Below are 15,904 nucleotides of genomic sequence, written 5' to 3' on the forward strand. Positions count from 1 at the left end.
TTTGAAAACTTTCTGTGAATGCAATTTCTGTGAATGGAATTTGTGTCTGGTTTGTGTTTCTAAGATTAACTTATGTTGCTAAGTGTATCAGTATATGTTTATTCTCATAACATGGAAATATCACAAATTATATATTCACTCTAAAGGTGATGTACGGTTGTTATTATGACTAAAGCTAATAATGTCTACTATTGTTACCTTCTAGTGTATTTTTCATTTCAGTTATATTCATCAATTATGTTTGTTTGTTTTCCATATTTTCTAATTCTTTGTTAAAAAATTATAATTTCTTGCCCTGTGCCTCCATTCTTATCCCAAGTCCTTTGATCATTTTTTTGATCATTACTCTAAACCCTTTCTCAGGTAGATTTCTTGTCTCCTATTGCCAGTTCTTCTTCTGGGGGTTTATCTTGTTCCTTCTTGTGTAATATATTCCTCTGTCATCTTGTTTTGTCTAAATTGCTATTTTTAAGTATGTGGTAGATTAGTTATGTTTTCTCACCCTGGAGAAGTAGCCCTCTGTAACAGATGTCCTATATATTCCAACAGTGCACTCTTTTATTGTCATCCAAGTGCCAGAGCCAGCTGGTCCCAGAGTAGTATCTAACCTGCATTTGTGGATTCTGTATATAGGTTGTGGGATCACAGTTTTCGTGCCTGTGGTATCTGTCCTGTCTTAGACAAAGTTGGTTTAGAGGTTTCTGCAGGCTTTCTGGCAGGAGGGGCTGGTGCCTGCCCACTAGTGGATGGAGATAGGTCTCGGCCCTCTGGCAGACGGCCATTTCTAGGAATGTGTCTAGTGGCAGCTGTGGGCTAAGGAAATCTTTAGGTAGTCTATCTGTTGATAGGTCTGCATGTGCCCCCACTCAGTTCTTTAGCCTGAGGCATTCCAGCACTGGAGCCTAGAGGCTGTTGAATGGGGCCAAGTCTTGCGGCTAATGACCCAAGCAAGATGTCAGCCCTCACGAGAGATGCAGATGAATACTCTCAGATATGTTCACCACCAGCATCTTTGTCCCCAGGGTGAGCCACAGCTGCTCCCTGCCTCCCCAAGAGGCCTTCCAAGATGAGCAGGAAGGTCTGGCCTATTCTGCTATGAAATTACTGCTCTTACCCTTTGTCCTGAGGCTTCCCAGGTGGCTCAGCTTCCCTTGTAGCTCAGTTGGTAAAGAATTTGCCCACAATGCAGGAGACCTGGGTTCGATCCCTAGGTTGGGCAGATTCCCTGGAGAAGGGAATCGCAACTCACTCCAGTATTCTTGCCTGGAAAATCCCATGGACAGAGAAGCCTGCAGGCTACAGTCCGTGGGGTCACAAGAGTTGGACACGACTTACCGACTAAAACACCACCCTTCTCTCTGGTGTGAATAAGATTTTGCGTGTGCCTTTGAGGGCAATCTCTATTTCCCCCAGTCCTGTGGGGCTCCTGCAATCAAGCCCCACTGGCCTTCAAAGTCAAATGGTCTGGAGGCTCCTATTCCCAGTGCTGGACCTGCAGACTGGGGTCCTGACACGGGGCTCAACGTTCTCACTCTGGTGGGAGAACCTCTGTAATATAATTATTCTCCAATTTGTGGGCTGTGCATCTGAGGATTATGGGGTCTGATTATATGGTGAGTCCACTCCTCCTACCAGTCTTGTTTTCATTTCTTCTTCATGTCTTTAGTTGTAGAAGATCTTTTCTGATAGGTTTCAGACTTTTTCAAAGATGGTTCTTCTGCACATTGTTGTGATTTCTGTGTGCTCATGAGCTTAGGGTCTTTCTTCGCCACCATTTTGACTGTTTTCCCTTATGCTGTTCATTTACTTAGTATAGTACGTTTTATTTTTTATATCCCTGAAATAAATCTAATTGGTTGTGGTATATTATGTTCTTATATATCACTGGATTTGATTTAGGATTTTTTATTTAGGATTTTTGCCTCTATGTTATAAGAAAGTTAGATTGTGATTTTCATTTCTTATATTATATATATTTATTTCTATTGCTATTCACTTGAAAAGAATATATACTCTGTTGGATTCAGTGATCTATACATGTAAATTAGATTAACGTTATTAATCATATTTTTCAGATCCAGATTTTTATAGATTTTATAGATCTATATTTTTAGAGATAAATTTGGGGGTGCTTATTTGCCGTTGTAAATATGGTTATCTTTCACTGTGAGTGTGGATGGATTTTTCTATTTAGTTTTGTCAATTTCTTTATAAAGTCTGAGGAGATGTTATTGGAGGCATATAAATTCAGAATAGTTATATATTCCTGGTGATTATCTCCTTTATCTTTATTAAAAATTTCTCCCTATTTCTGCTAAAACTTATTTTCTTAAAATGTCTTCTATATGCTACTAATGTATCATCAATAGCTTGCTTTAACTCAGTTTGAACATGTTAAATCTTTTTTCCATCATTTTACATTTAATTTTTCTATATTCTTATTAAAATTGAGTTTTCTTTCTGTGTTCTTACAAAAGTTGAGTTTTGAGTAAGGACTCTGAGTTTGAGTTTAAACTTTTTAACTTGTTAAAAAATATTAGTATTTTAATTGAAGTACTTTGTTTACACTTAAGGGTTTATACCTATTGTCTTCTATTTCCCACCTGTTCATATTCTTTTTCTCTCACTTTAATTTTTCTGACTAATCTTGCATTGTTATTTTACCCCAACCCATCAATTTATCATCAGTCAGTTCAGTTCAGTTGCTCAGTCATGTCCGACTCTTTGCAACCCCATGAACCACAGCACGCCAGGCCTCCCTGTCCATCACCAACTCCTGGAGTCCACCCAAACCCATGTCCATCGAGTCGGTGATGCCATCCAAACATCTCATCCTCTGTCATCCCCGTCTCCTGCCCTCAATCTTTCCCAGCATCAGGGTCTTTTCCAATGAGTCAGCTCTTCGCATCAGGTGGCCAAAGGATTGGAGTTTCAGCTTCAACATCAGTCCTTCAAATGAACACTCAGGACTAATCTCCTTTAGGATGGACTGGTTGGATCTCCTTGCAGTCCAAGGGACTCTCAAGAGTCTTCTCCAATACCACAGTTCAAAAGCATCAATTCTTCGGCGCTCAGCTTTCTTTATAGTCCAACTCTCACATCCATACATGACCACTGGAAAAACCATAGCCTTGACTAGACGGACCTTTGTTGGCAAAGTAATGTCTCTGCTTTTTAACATGCTGTCTAGGTGGGTCATAAATTTCCTTCCAAGGAGTAAGCATCTTTTATTTTCATGGCTGCAATCACCACCTGCAGTGATTTTGGAGCCCAGAAAAATAAAGTCAGCCACTGTTTCCACTGTTTCCCCATCTATTTCCCATGAAGTGATGGGACCAGATGCCATGATCTTAGTTGTCTGAACATTGAGCTTTAAGCCAACTTTTTCACTCTCCTCTTTCACTTTCATCAAGAGGCTCTTATTTCTTCTTCACTTTCTGCCATAAGGGTAGTGTCATGTGCATATCTGAGGTTATTGATATTTCTCCAGGAAATCTTGATTCCTGCTTGTGCTTCTTCCAGCCCAGCGTTTCTCATGATGTACTCTGCATATAAGTTAAATAAGCATGGTGACAATATACAGCCTTGACGTTCTCCTTTTCCTATTTAGAATGAGTCTGTTGTTCCATGTCCAGTTCTAACTGTTGCTTCCTGACCTGCATACAGATTTCTCAGGAGGCAGGTAAGGTGGTCTGGTATTCCCATCTCTTTAAGAATTTTCCAGATTATTGTGATCCACACAGTCAAAGGCTTTGGCATGATCAATAAAGCAGAAGTTGGTGTTTTTCTGGAACTCTCTTGCTTTTTCGATGATCCAGTGAATATTGGCAGTTTAATCTTTGGTTCCTCTGCCTTTTCTAAAACCAGCTTGAACATCTGGAAATTCATGGTTCACGTATTGCTGAAGCCTGGCTTGGAGAATTTTAAGCATTTCTTTACTAGCGTGTGAGATGAGTGCAAGTGTGTGGTGGTTTGAGCATTCTTTGGCATTGCCTTTCTTTGGGATTGTAATAAAAACTGACCTTTTTCATTCCTGTGGCCACTGCTGAGTTTTCCAAATGTGCTGGCATATTGAGTGCGGCACTTTCACAGCCTCATCGTTCAGGATTTGGAATTCCATCACCTCCACTAGCTTTGTTCATAGTGATGCTTCCTAAGGCCCACTTGACTTCACATTCCAGGATGTCTGGCTCTAGGTGAATGATCACACTGTCATGATTATCTGGGTCGTGAAGATCTTTTTTGTACAGTTCCTCTGTGTATTCTTGCCACCTCTTCTTAATATCTTCTGCTTCTTTTAGGTCCCTACCATTTCTGTCCTTTATTGAGCCCATCTTTGCATGAAATATTCCCTTGGTATCTAATTTTCTTGAAGAGATCTCTAGTCTTTCCCATTCTATTGTTTTCCTCTATTTCTTTGTAATGGTTGCTGAGGAAAGCTTTCTTATCTCTCCTTGCTATTCTTTGGAACTCTGCATTCAAATGGGTATATCTTTCCTTTTCCCCTTTGCTTTTCACTTCTCTTCTTTTCACAGGTATTTATAAGGCCTCCTCAGACAGCCATTTTGCTTTTCTGCATTTCTTTTTCTTGGGGATGGTCTTGAGCCTTGTCTCCTGTCCCAAGTCACGAACCCCCATCCATAGTTCATCAGGCACTCTGTCTATCAGATCCATTCCTTTAAATCTATTTCTCACTTCCACTGTATAGTCATAAGGGATTTTATTTAGGTCATACCTGAATGGTCTAGTGATTTTCCCCCACTTTCTTCAATTTCAGTCTGAATTTAACAATAAGGAGTTCATGATCTGAGCCACTGTCAGCTCCCGGTCTTGTTTTTGCTGACTGTATAGAGCTTCTCCATCTTTGGCTGCAAAGAATATAATCAATCTGATTTCGGTGTTGACCATCTGGTGATGTCCATGTGTAGAGTCTTCCCTTATGTTGTTTGAAGAGGCTGTTTGCTATGACCAGTACGTTTCTCTTGGCAGAACTCTATTAGCCTTTGCCCTGCTTCATTCTGTATTCCAAGGCCAAATTTGCCTGTTATTCCAAGTGTTTCTTGTCTTCCTACTTTTGCATTCCAGTCCCCTATAATGAAAAGGACATCTCTTTTGTGTGTTAGTTTTAGAAGGTTTTGTAGGTCTTCATAGAACTGTTCAACTTCAGCTTCTTCAGCGTTACTGATCGGGGCATAGACTTGGATTACCGTGATATTGAATGGTTTGCCTTGGAAACGAACAGAAATCATTCTTTTGTTTTTTAGATTGCATCCAAATACTGCATTTCAGACTCTTTTGTTGACCCTGATGGCTACTCCATTTCTTCTAAGGGATTCCTGCCTACAGTAGTAGATATAATGGTCATCTGAGTTAAATTCACCCGTTCCAGTCCATCTTAGTTCACTGATTCCTAGAATGTCAATGTTCACTCTTGTCATCTCCTGTTTGACCACTTCCAATTTGCCTTGATTCGTGGACCTAACATTCCAGGTTCCTATGCAGTATTGCTCTTATAGCATCGAATCTTGCTTGTATCACCAGTCCCATCCACAACTGACACACAAGGGCACACAAGGGCGGCTGAGAGGAGCTACCCCACGCCCGAGGTCAGGGGCAGTGGCTGGGAGGAGCTACCCCATGTCTGAGGTCCGGAGCAGTGGCTGCACTTTGCTGGAGCACCTGTGAAGAGATACCCCACATCCAAAGTAAGAGAAACCCAAGTAAGATGGTAGGCACTGAGAGAAGGCATCGGAGGGCAAACAGACTGAAACCACAATCACAGACAACTAGCCAATCTAATCACATGGACCACAGCCTTGTCTGACTCAGTGAAACTAATCCAGGCCATGTGGGACCACCCAAGATGGATGGGTCATGGTGTAGAGGTCTGACAGAGTGTGGTTCACTGGAGAAGGGAATGGCAGACCACTTCAGTATTCTTGCCTTGAGAACCCCATGAACAGTATGAAAAGGCAAAAAGATAAGACACTGAAAGATGAACTCCCCAGGTCAGTAGGTGCCCAGTATGCTACGGGAGATCAGTGGAGAAATAACTCCAGAAAGAATGAAGGGATGGAGCCAATTTATCGTGTTTACCCTTTTATTAACATTAGAGTAATTACTTAAAAATTGAGACACATATATTTGCCTTTTTAGCCTCTAACATAAATTAGTACCTTTCCCGCTTTATAGTTACTGTGATGACCTTAAAATTCTTGAACTTCTTTTACTCTTGCATAGGGTAAGTCAGTTATTAACAAAAAAACATAGCATCTCAATAGCATACAAAATCACAAGTGCTTTTTTTTCTCATCCATCTTCAGGATCTCAGGAGGGCTGCTCACATTTCTGGCAATTGACTAGGGCCTGGCTGAGCTCGACTGTGCTGGGCTAAAAGACCAAGTGTACTTGCCTGGCTTTAATATGCATATGCTTCATGTGTGTTCTTTCTGAAGTCCAAACCAAGAGGGCAGCATCTGTACAGGGGAAGCACAAGCACCTTTTAGATGACTTCTTGCATTGCTTCTGCTAGTATTCCAAAGGTAAAGTAAGTCATATAGCTGAGCCAAAAGTCAAGAGTACAGGAAATACACTATGTCTGTGTGTGTGAGAGAGAAAGTAAAAGTTATATGGTTAAAATGTGAAATCTGTGCATGGTAGATACATGGGCAAATAATTCAACCTACCACAATCCCTCTCCCTAAAGATTCCTTTAAAAAAAAAACACAGTTTTTTTTCCAGACTCCTAAGAAAACAAATGTATATATGGACCTCAGTATAAGAAGCAATAACATAACTGACTTTCTCTTTTCTCACAGATGGATTATGGTAGATATAGGAGGTTTGTGGTGGCAAGATGGTAGAATTTAGTTCAAGAATATTTTTAACTAGATTTCTTTTGTTTGAGATTCCTGTGGAAGGTGAGAATATGGTATTGTACATTTCCCCTATTTAAATGTAAGTGGTGAAATCCTTAAATCTGAATAATGTTCCAAATCTGTCTTTATGGATTGCTTTCTGAGTCTTCAGAGAATTATTATTTTAATGTGCTATATTGAAAGAGAGAGGAATTTGGCAGCAATAGAAAAGGACTTGGTGTATTTGGGAGATTTGGGGTTTGGAGAAGACGAGAGAACAGGGTTTTGGGGAACATAAGAGTGAAGGCTAGAACTGGGTGAATTATTCTCAGAGATGCAAAAGAAACACAATAAGCAATTTTGCCTGATAAAAGTGTAGCTTCCTTAGAGTCATCATGACCATATTTTTACGTGATATTAAATTGTCCACTAGCAAATCTTTATACTTGAAACATTGCAAGATTCTTTATGTATCTGCTTTAAAAATGTATGAGAAATCAGATTTTGAAAATCAATTTTCTGTTGACTTCAATTAAACTATTAAAATTTCCTTTTCTGTTTCTGTTGATATTTCATTGCCATTAATTTCCATCACTTTAGTTTTAAAGTTTCTCTTAAACTCCCCATCTCTGTTAAATAAGTTAATAATATACAAACCAACACTTTTGAAACCACTTACAAGGAAGGGTTGCTTTTTAAGGAGGGATAAGAACCCTTTTATTTTTTCCCTTAACAGGAGCTACTGGCCATTGGGATGACTACATATGAAAAGTAACTATTTACATGTTAAAAATGCATTAAATTAAAAAAAATGATACTCAATTTCCTATTGTTGCAATCAAGATATGTTGTTAACTTTAGTTTATCTTATACAACTGCTGTGTATCAATGTAAATTAGAGACAGATAAAGCAGTAAAAACCCAGAGAAAGATGAAGAAGGAAAGATAAAAGACCTAGTCAAGAAAAGACAAGGAAGCAGATATAGAAACAATGAAATTGAGGTATACTAGCACGAAGGAGAAATCAAAAATTTGACCAGTGTGAGAGGTAAGAGAACTCATAAAGAATTTTAAAAGCAAAAAAGATTGAAAAGGAAAATGATAGATATAAGGACACAGAGTATTGGTAATCCATAAGTAGGGACTCCAGTGAGAAAATGCCTTTTTTAGTTGTAAGCTAAAGAGTAAGACCACCTCTCATTTAGAGATTACTAAAATTTGATTAGTGATTTAACCATTGCTCACAGATTTTCCCCTACTTAAACCTGCTCAACATTGTTCAAGATAAACTACAACCAGAATGTGACTGGGGTAGGAATTATTCTTTGGATAGCAGCTGAGGTCAGAAAAATACTTGAAGACTGTTCAGAATTCTACTCATCTAGAGTTTGTAGTGATGATAATAAAGATCTTCTGTAAATAATTTTTGTCATGTTTTTGAGACTTGATGTTGTTTTCCATTAGTGATGTCTACCATGTCCTTACAAAATGTTATCTCATCTCAAATCTTATTCAGTTACAACAAATAAAAGGGACCCAATGTATAGGAGCTAAATATTGCTCTTCCTATTAGGCTATTATTTTCCAATCTGTAAAAAATCAATTTTATGAGTTTTTACCAGAAAAAAACTTAAAATATGTAGATTAGAAAGCATCAGAGTGCATCACACAGAATAATGGCAAACATTGTTTTGTGAAAATTTTACATTCTATATGGGTGTGGCTGTTGTGGATTTCAGTGCCTTTCTGATTATGGGTTGTATAATTTTGTGAGAGCTGCCATAACAAACTACCACTAACTAGATGACTTAGGCAACAGCAATGCATTTTTTCATAGTCCTGAGGCTAGAAATCTTAGATCGAGATTTCAGCAGGATTGGTTTCTTCTGAGGGTTGTGAGGGAGAATCTATTCCATGTGTCTCTCCTATTTACTGTTGGTTTCTTGGCAACCTTTAGTGTTCCTCAGCTTATAGACACATCACCCAGATCTTTGCCTTCATTTTCGTACAGCATTCTCTATATGTGGATTTCTCTTTCTGTGTGCAGATTTCTCCTTTTAATGACAGTCATGTTGTGTTCAGGCCCACTCGAAGACTTCTTAACTCATCTTCAGAGACCTTATTTCCAAATAAGTCCACATTCAGGAACACCTGGGAACTAGGAGTTTAACGTCTCTTTGGGCCCCAGTTCAACCCATGAGATAGATCATGATCAAAAAAGTTTGAAAGTCTCTGCACAGGCGTTCCTTGTTCACATTTGGCCCGTAAAACCAAGCTGTTCAAAAAAAGCAAAATTGTGTATTGATTTAAGGATGCAGTATGGTATAAAGTGTACTGATTTGGGGTGGTCCTCTCTGACCCTAATAACCACAGGCAAATAATTTGTATGATTCTAATTATACTTCTTTCTATTTGAGCAGCTGACACACATCTTTCAAGGTGTTTAGAAAGTTAATAAGAAAGCTGAATAATGATTTTAAGGTCATATTTATGTCTACCTAAACTAAATTTTTTATTGGACCTTTAAAGCATAGCCAATATTTATGTAACACTTTAGTCATTTATTAAAATATATTATCAAAATATGTTTCTATTAATCAAATATAATTCTTAAGACTGAGTTCTCTAGGGGGATGTATGTAAATGCTAGGTATTTACAACTAGCTGCATATATTTATTCCCTAATTCTTAATCACACTACTGTATGCAGTCATCAATTTTCTGACAACCATCTGCTTAGATGTCACTCATTCCTTCCGCCCCATCTAGTTGAAATTAAAATATTGACAGAAATAATTTTTGCATGGAAAGTAGAAAAGCTAATAAGGTTGGTAAAACTAGATTGGTTTTTGCATGCTTTGCCCCTGACAACATTCTGACAATTTTTAGCTTCTTCAAGTCATGTAGTACTATAGGAAAATAAAATATAAAGCAAAAATTTGAGCATAGTGTAAGGCTGATTTCTTCTGATAGTCTTAAAATATTCCTGAAACGTTAAAAACAAAGAAAGAAAAAAGACTGTAAAGCTGTAACTATCATATCTTATGGTGACTATATGTAGTTAGATGAGTAGCAATAGTTGACATAAAATGTTATTCTGCCCTTTTACAAATACATAATGACAATAACAGCAATAGAACATAAGTAATGAATGGAGAAAACCGTTCAAAAAACTTTACAGTATACCAATTACAAATTTACTTTGAAATTCTTTATACCCCTAGTATATTCCTTATTAAAAATACTTAATATTTAAATGATCCAATCTGAAATTTTTTTTGACCTTAGCAAAGACTATTCAGCCACTGAAAATTCTAAGCTTAGATTTTAGAATTTCCCTAGCTGGTACATTATTAAACTGAAAACTTGATTTCCTACTCTTGAAGACCTCACAAGCTCATAAATTAATGTATCAATAAATGGTTTGGGTTTATCCTCCTCAAAACATAAAGTAGTATCTCCCAGGGGAGTGGAAGACATAAATACTCACAATTTATTTGATTTAAAAATTTCATTCATGTAGGCAATAGATGACTACATGACTAATAGTGAAGTCAAGTGAATAGGATTATGTTAAAAGGTTGCATTGATAAGGACAGGGATTAAGAGCAAAGAGTGAATGCCTGTTTGAAGGAATCAGGTTTAGTCACAAGATCCATAAAAAAAACAGAAGCAAGAAAAATAGTAAAGTTGTTTCCTTTGTGTTCTTTTCTAATGCATTGGAGGATGTTTTTCATTCTTGAATCACAAATGCCTAGCATAGAGCAAATCTTTTGTCAATGATTCCTGGGTGTCTCAGAGACCTTCCCAGCATCATTCCACAACCCCCTTTTTCTAAGTCACATCTCTGGCCATATCTCTTACTACACCTTAGGATGTGTACTTATATATCTCCCTGTGTTGATTTTGTTTTCTTCTTGTCAGATCTCACTCTACTTTCCTTCTCTTCCTCCAAATATGTTTGTAGTTATTTATGCAGATGAGTAAGTTGTTTATGGGTAAATTCCCCAAGCCAGATTAAGGAGTCCTTAGAGACAAGGACAGCAAATTTTGTTTCTAGAGCTAAGAACATATAAGTCCATGATAAAACTGACTTTGTGAGTATTTTGCACTAGAGAAACTGCAACAACATACCCTAGTAAAAATTTTGCAGAGGTCATGAGAGCTGTATGCTGACTTATTTTGCACTCCAGTTTAGGCCATAATGTTCAGCTTTCAAAAGACTTTGGGAAAATAGTAACAACAACAACCCCATCAGCACCACCATCACTAAATAAACTTTTCCTCATATTCTCTTATTCCTAGCTCTATGTCTACTGACAGGACAGCTTTCTTTCAAAGCTATTACAGCTCCCTTCTGCTGCTAAGGATTTTAGGTCCTTACACTTTGTAGTTGTTTTATTGCTGTTGTTGCTCTTAGTCAGGCGAGTTGTGTGTTGGCTTTGAGGGTGGATCCATACAAAGGAAGGAGCTTCCCTGGTGGCTCAGATGGCAAGAATCTGCCTACAATGCTGGAGACTTGGGTTCGATCCCTGGGTTAGGAAGATTCCCTGGAGAGGGAAAGGCTACCCACTCCAGTATTCTTGTCTGGAGATTCCCATGGACAGAGGAGCCTGGCGGGCTTCAGTCCATGGAGTCCCAAAGTGTTGGATATGACTAAGTGACTAACACTTTCACTTTCTTTATACAAAGGAAGAGTCACTGGTTTTAAAAGAAAGTTAAAGCAAGGATATCTTGCAGCTCTAACATTAGAAATGTGTTTTATTTTATCATGCATTTCTTCATTAAAATGTTTGATGACTCAAAGCACAGATTTTTATTCTGTGTTTTTTCTTGAGGTCTAAGGGGACACGGTAATTGCCCTCTGCTCTTCCCCAGTAGCATGTTGGACACCTTCTGATCAAGGGGGCTCATCTTTCAGCATCATATCTTTTAGCATTTTCATAATGTCCATGGGGTTTTCCAGGCAAGAATACTGGAGTTAGTTATCATTTCCTGTTTCAGTAGACCACGTTTTATCAGAACTCTTCATCTTGACCCGTCTGTCTTGGGTGGTCCTGAATGGCATGGCTCATGGCTTAATTGAGTCATGTAAGCTCCTTTGCCACAGAAGCAGAAGAGATTAAGAAGAGGTGGCTAGAATACACAGAAGAACTATACAAAAATAGTCTTCATGATCCGATAACTACGATGGTGTGCTCACTCACCTAGAGCCAGACATCCTGCAGGGTGAAGTCAAGTGGTTCTTAGGAAGTAATTCTATGAACAAAGCTAGTGGATGTGATGGAATTCCAACTGAACTATTTAAAATCCTAAATCATGATGCTGTTAAAGTGCTGCACTCAATATGTCAGCAAATTTAGAAAACCTAGCAGTGGCCCAGGACTGGAGGATGTCAGTTTCATTCCAATCCCAAAGAAGGAGAATGCCAAAGAATGTTCAAACTATTGAACAGTCATGCTCATTTCACATGCTAACAAGATTATGCTCAAAATTCTTTAAGCTAGGCTTCTGCAGTATGTTAACTGTGAAATTTCAGATGTACAAGCTTCATTTTGAAGAGGCAGAGGAACCAGAGATCAAATTGCTAACATTTATTGGATCATAGAGAAAGCAAGGGAGTTCCAGAATAACATCTACCTCTGCTTCATCGACTTTGCTAAAGCCTTTGACTGTGTGGATCACAACAAATTGTGGAAAATTCTTAAAGAGATGGAGTACCAGACCACCTTACCTGCCTCCTGAGAAATCTGTATGCAGGTCAAGAAGCAACAGTTAGAACCGGACACGAAACAACAGACTGGTTTGAAATTGGGAAAGGAGTACGTCAAGGCTGCATATTGTCACCCTGCTTATTTAACTCAAGCGCAGAGTTGTTGTTTAGTCATTAAGTCATGTCCAACTCTTTTGAAACCCCATGGGCTATATACCCCACCAGGCTCCTCTGTCCATGGGATTTCCCAGGCAAGAATACTGTAGTAAGTTGCCATTTCCTTCTCCAGGGGATCTTTCTGACCCAGGATTGAACCTGAGTCTCCTGCATTGGCAGGGGAATTCTTTACCACTGAGCCACCAGGGAAGCATATGTAGAGTACAGCATGTGACATGCCAGACTGGATGAATCTCAAGCTGGTATCAAGAATCCTGGGAGGAATATCAACAACCTCATATATGCAGATGATACCACTTTAATGGCTGAAAGTGAAGAGGAACTAAATAGCTTCTTGATGAGGGTGAAAGAGGTAAGTGAAAAGGCTGGCTTGAAACTCAACATTCAAAAAGCTAAGATCATGGTATCTGGGCCCATCACTTCATGGCATACGGAAGGGGAAAAAGTGGGAGCTGTGATAGAATTTATTTTCTTGGGCTCCAAAATCACGGTAGACAGTGACTGCAGCCATGAAATTGAAAGACGCTTGCTTCTTGGGAGGAAAGCTATGACAAACCTAGACAGCATATTAAAAAGCAGAGACATCACTTTGCCAACAAAGATCTTTAGAGCCAAAGCTATGTTTTTTTCCAGTAGTCATGTGTAGATGTGATAGTTGGAACATAAAGAAGGCTGAGTGCCAAAGAATTAATATTTTTGAATTCTGCTGTTGGAGAAGACTCTTGAAAGTCCCTTGGACTGCAAGGAGATAAAAACTAGTCAATCCTAAAGGAAATCAACCCTGAATATTCTTTGGAAGGACTGATGATGGAGCTGTAACTCCAATACTTTGGCTACCTAATGGGAAGAACTGACTCATTGGAAAAGACCCTGATGCTGGGAAAGATTGATGACAGGAGGAGAAGGGGACGACAGAGGATGAGATGGTGGGATGGCATCACCGACTCGATGGACAAGAGTTTGAGCAAGCTCTGGGAGTTGGTGATGGACAGGGAGGTCCGACATGCTGCAGTCCATGGGGTCACATAGAGTCGGACACCACTGGGTGACTGAACTGGACTGCGATAGGTAAAGGGAGAAACAATGTAATATAAAGTCATAGTAAAGGCAGGAGGAGCAGAGAAAAAGTGGGAGTGCAAGAAAATGTTTCACACAAGAATTAATATTTCAGTGAGGTTTTGAAGATAAAGGAGAAATTAGAAAACTTGAACATAAATATTTTGGGCAGAGGGAATAGTATATTCAAAACTACAGAGTTGTGAAAAGGCTTAGCTTATTAGGGAAATAATACAGTGTGATCAGATCAGATATAGAAGCTGTTTATCTAGACAATAGACATCAAATAATGATATGTTAGTGTTTGTCCATCCTTTCTAGGTCAGGAAAGAGTCCTGATTCACATTTAAATTTCAGCTCACAAACACCACCCCATCAGCCACAGAGTTTTGAGAGGTCAGGTAGAAAATCCTGTTTAAGCTGAGAAGACATCAGTGCACATTTTGCTGGGCAGGTTCCCTCCTCTGTCATTGACTTAACTCATGAGGATGCAGAGTGGTTTATAGGCCACATTAAAGTATAGACTTTAGGATTTGGCACACATGATCAGGCCAGTACTTCACCAGTGGATTTTGCTGTCAAGAGGACTGTGCCTATGTTAAAGATGGAGTGGGAACTGAAAGGCTATGAATTATAGCTTTGTCCTATTGAAGACTGAAAAAGTGCTGAAGTTAGGAAAATTAAGTGACTTGTCCAAGGTCAAATAATTTATCAGTGAAAAGCTGGTACTGGAACAAGGGTTTCTGGCTCCTAGATCAGTATCAAACCCATTGTATCATCTGCTGGTCTCATCAGATGGAGGTATTTGCTGATATATGAGAGGACTAAGAAGTTTAATACATGAAAGAAATGATAAGTTCCCTGAGGAGCTTTGAAGTTAATAGACTTCTAATCAATTTTTTTTTCTGAGTAATCTTGCCTTAAATTTGTCCGTAATTCTGGATTCCCAATAACACAAATGTTACTGAATTTTCAGAAAAAAATAAAGTCATTCTTTTCTGGTTATTTAGATACCATCTAGATAGCACCAGTTTGAACCTGGTTGAGCCCATCTGATATTATCTGTATAATCCAGGTTTAGGGCAATATCAGCTTGCATCCCAGTAAGCAAAGGAGAGAACACTTATAAAGGGCAATAGAAGAGACTTCAGCAAAGGCACTATTTTCAAAGAAGTAGGTAATATTAAGGGAAACTAAGGGATAGTGAATCACTCTGGGACTAGCAATGGTAGGAGAAATGTTAACAAATGAAAGCCTAAAGAGGGAAGAAGAAAAAACTGTTTCTAGAAATATTTGTAGGTATAAGAGTTGGCCTTCAGCAATAAACTGTGTCTGTCAGTGTAGGAATATACTCATTGCCAATCTGAGGCACAGCAGGGAGAAAGCCAGTAATTATATATACTCTAGCTCCAGTTTCTTCGTGCCCTCTGATCTCCTCGGTGCCTCAGTTTGATCAAACCCGACAGAAAATCATAGAACAAGGCCATACAAGTTAGCCTCCAAGGGCACAAAGAAGAATAGATAAAGGAAGGAGTGGATATGGAAGAGAAAATGGAGAATATTCCAGGACAGAGCAAATAAAAACTATCCATGCCCTGGCGCAGGATCTCTTCAGTCCTCCCGTCCACAACCCTTCCTGGATATACAACTCTCCAAACTGCTCTGATTTCAAAAAGTCTACCTGATACTACTGGGAGCATTATGTAAATATGAATAGTTTGGCTGAGCAGTGACTAAGGAGAGAGGGAGACATGACCTCCATCTGCAAGCAGTGGTGGGAATGGAAATGATTTCCTGTGGGAACTCGGCTGGTATTATTGTTAAATCATTTGTATACTGTTAAATGAGTTACGGGCTGGTGGGGCAAAGAGGTCTTGGAACTGTGTTTGCTGGCATTCTCCCTACCTCCATCATTGTCTACAAGCTTTTGAAAGGTTGGAAAAACAGCAAGAGAAGGGTCTGATTCAAGGTGATAGAACCAGAAATAGTAAAGTAAAATTAGGAGAAGGATTTGTAAGTTAAAGAACACAAAAGTGCTCATAGCAGAAGTTAATCTTTTATTAAAAAATAGTAAGGGAATAAAATATGGGAAAGCTCTTAT

General features: G+C 38.8%; 1 long non-coding RNA gene across 1 annotated transcript in view; it reads left to right on the top strand.

Annotated features, from left to right (window-relative positions):
* Nucleotides 1–15,904, top strand: part of LOC145543402 (uncharacterized) — a 172,364-nt gene that overhangs the window by 132,637 nt on the left and 23,823 nt on the right. The window contains exon 3 of the long non-coding RNA XR_014080697.1: nt 6,324–6,542. This is a non-coding gene — a long non-coding RNA (uncharacterized LOC145543402). The remainder of the gene's footprint in view (nt 1–6,323; nt 6,543–15,904) is intronic.

This window comes from Giraffa tippelskirchi, chromosome 3, assembly GCF_054371585.1.
Source record: "Giraffa tippelskirchi isolate mGirTip1 chromosome 3, T2T-mGirTip1v1.2.pri, whole genome shotgun sequence".
Taxonomy (NCBI): Eukaryota; Metazoa; Chordata; class Mammalia; order Artiodactyla; family Giraffidae; genus Giraffa; species Giraffa tippelskirchi.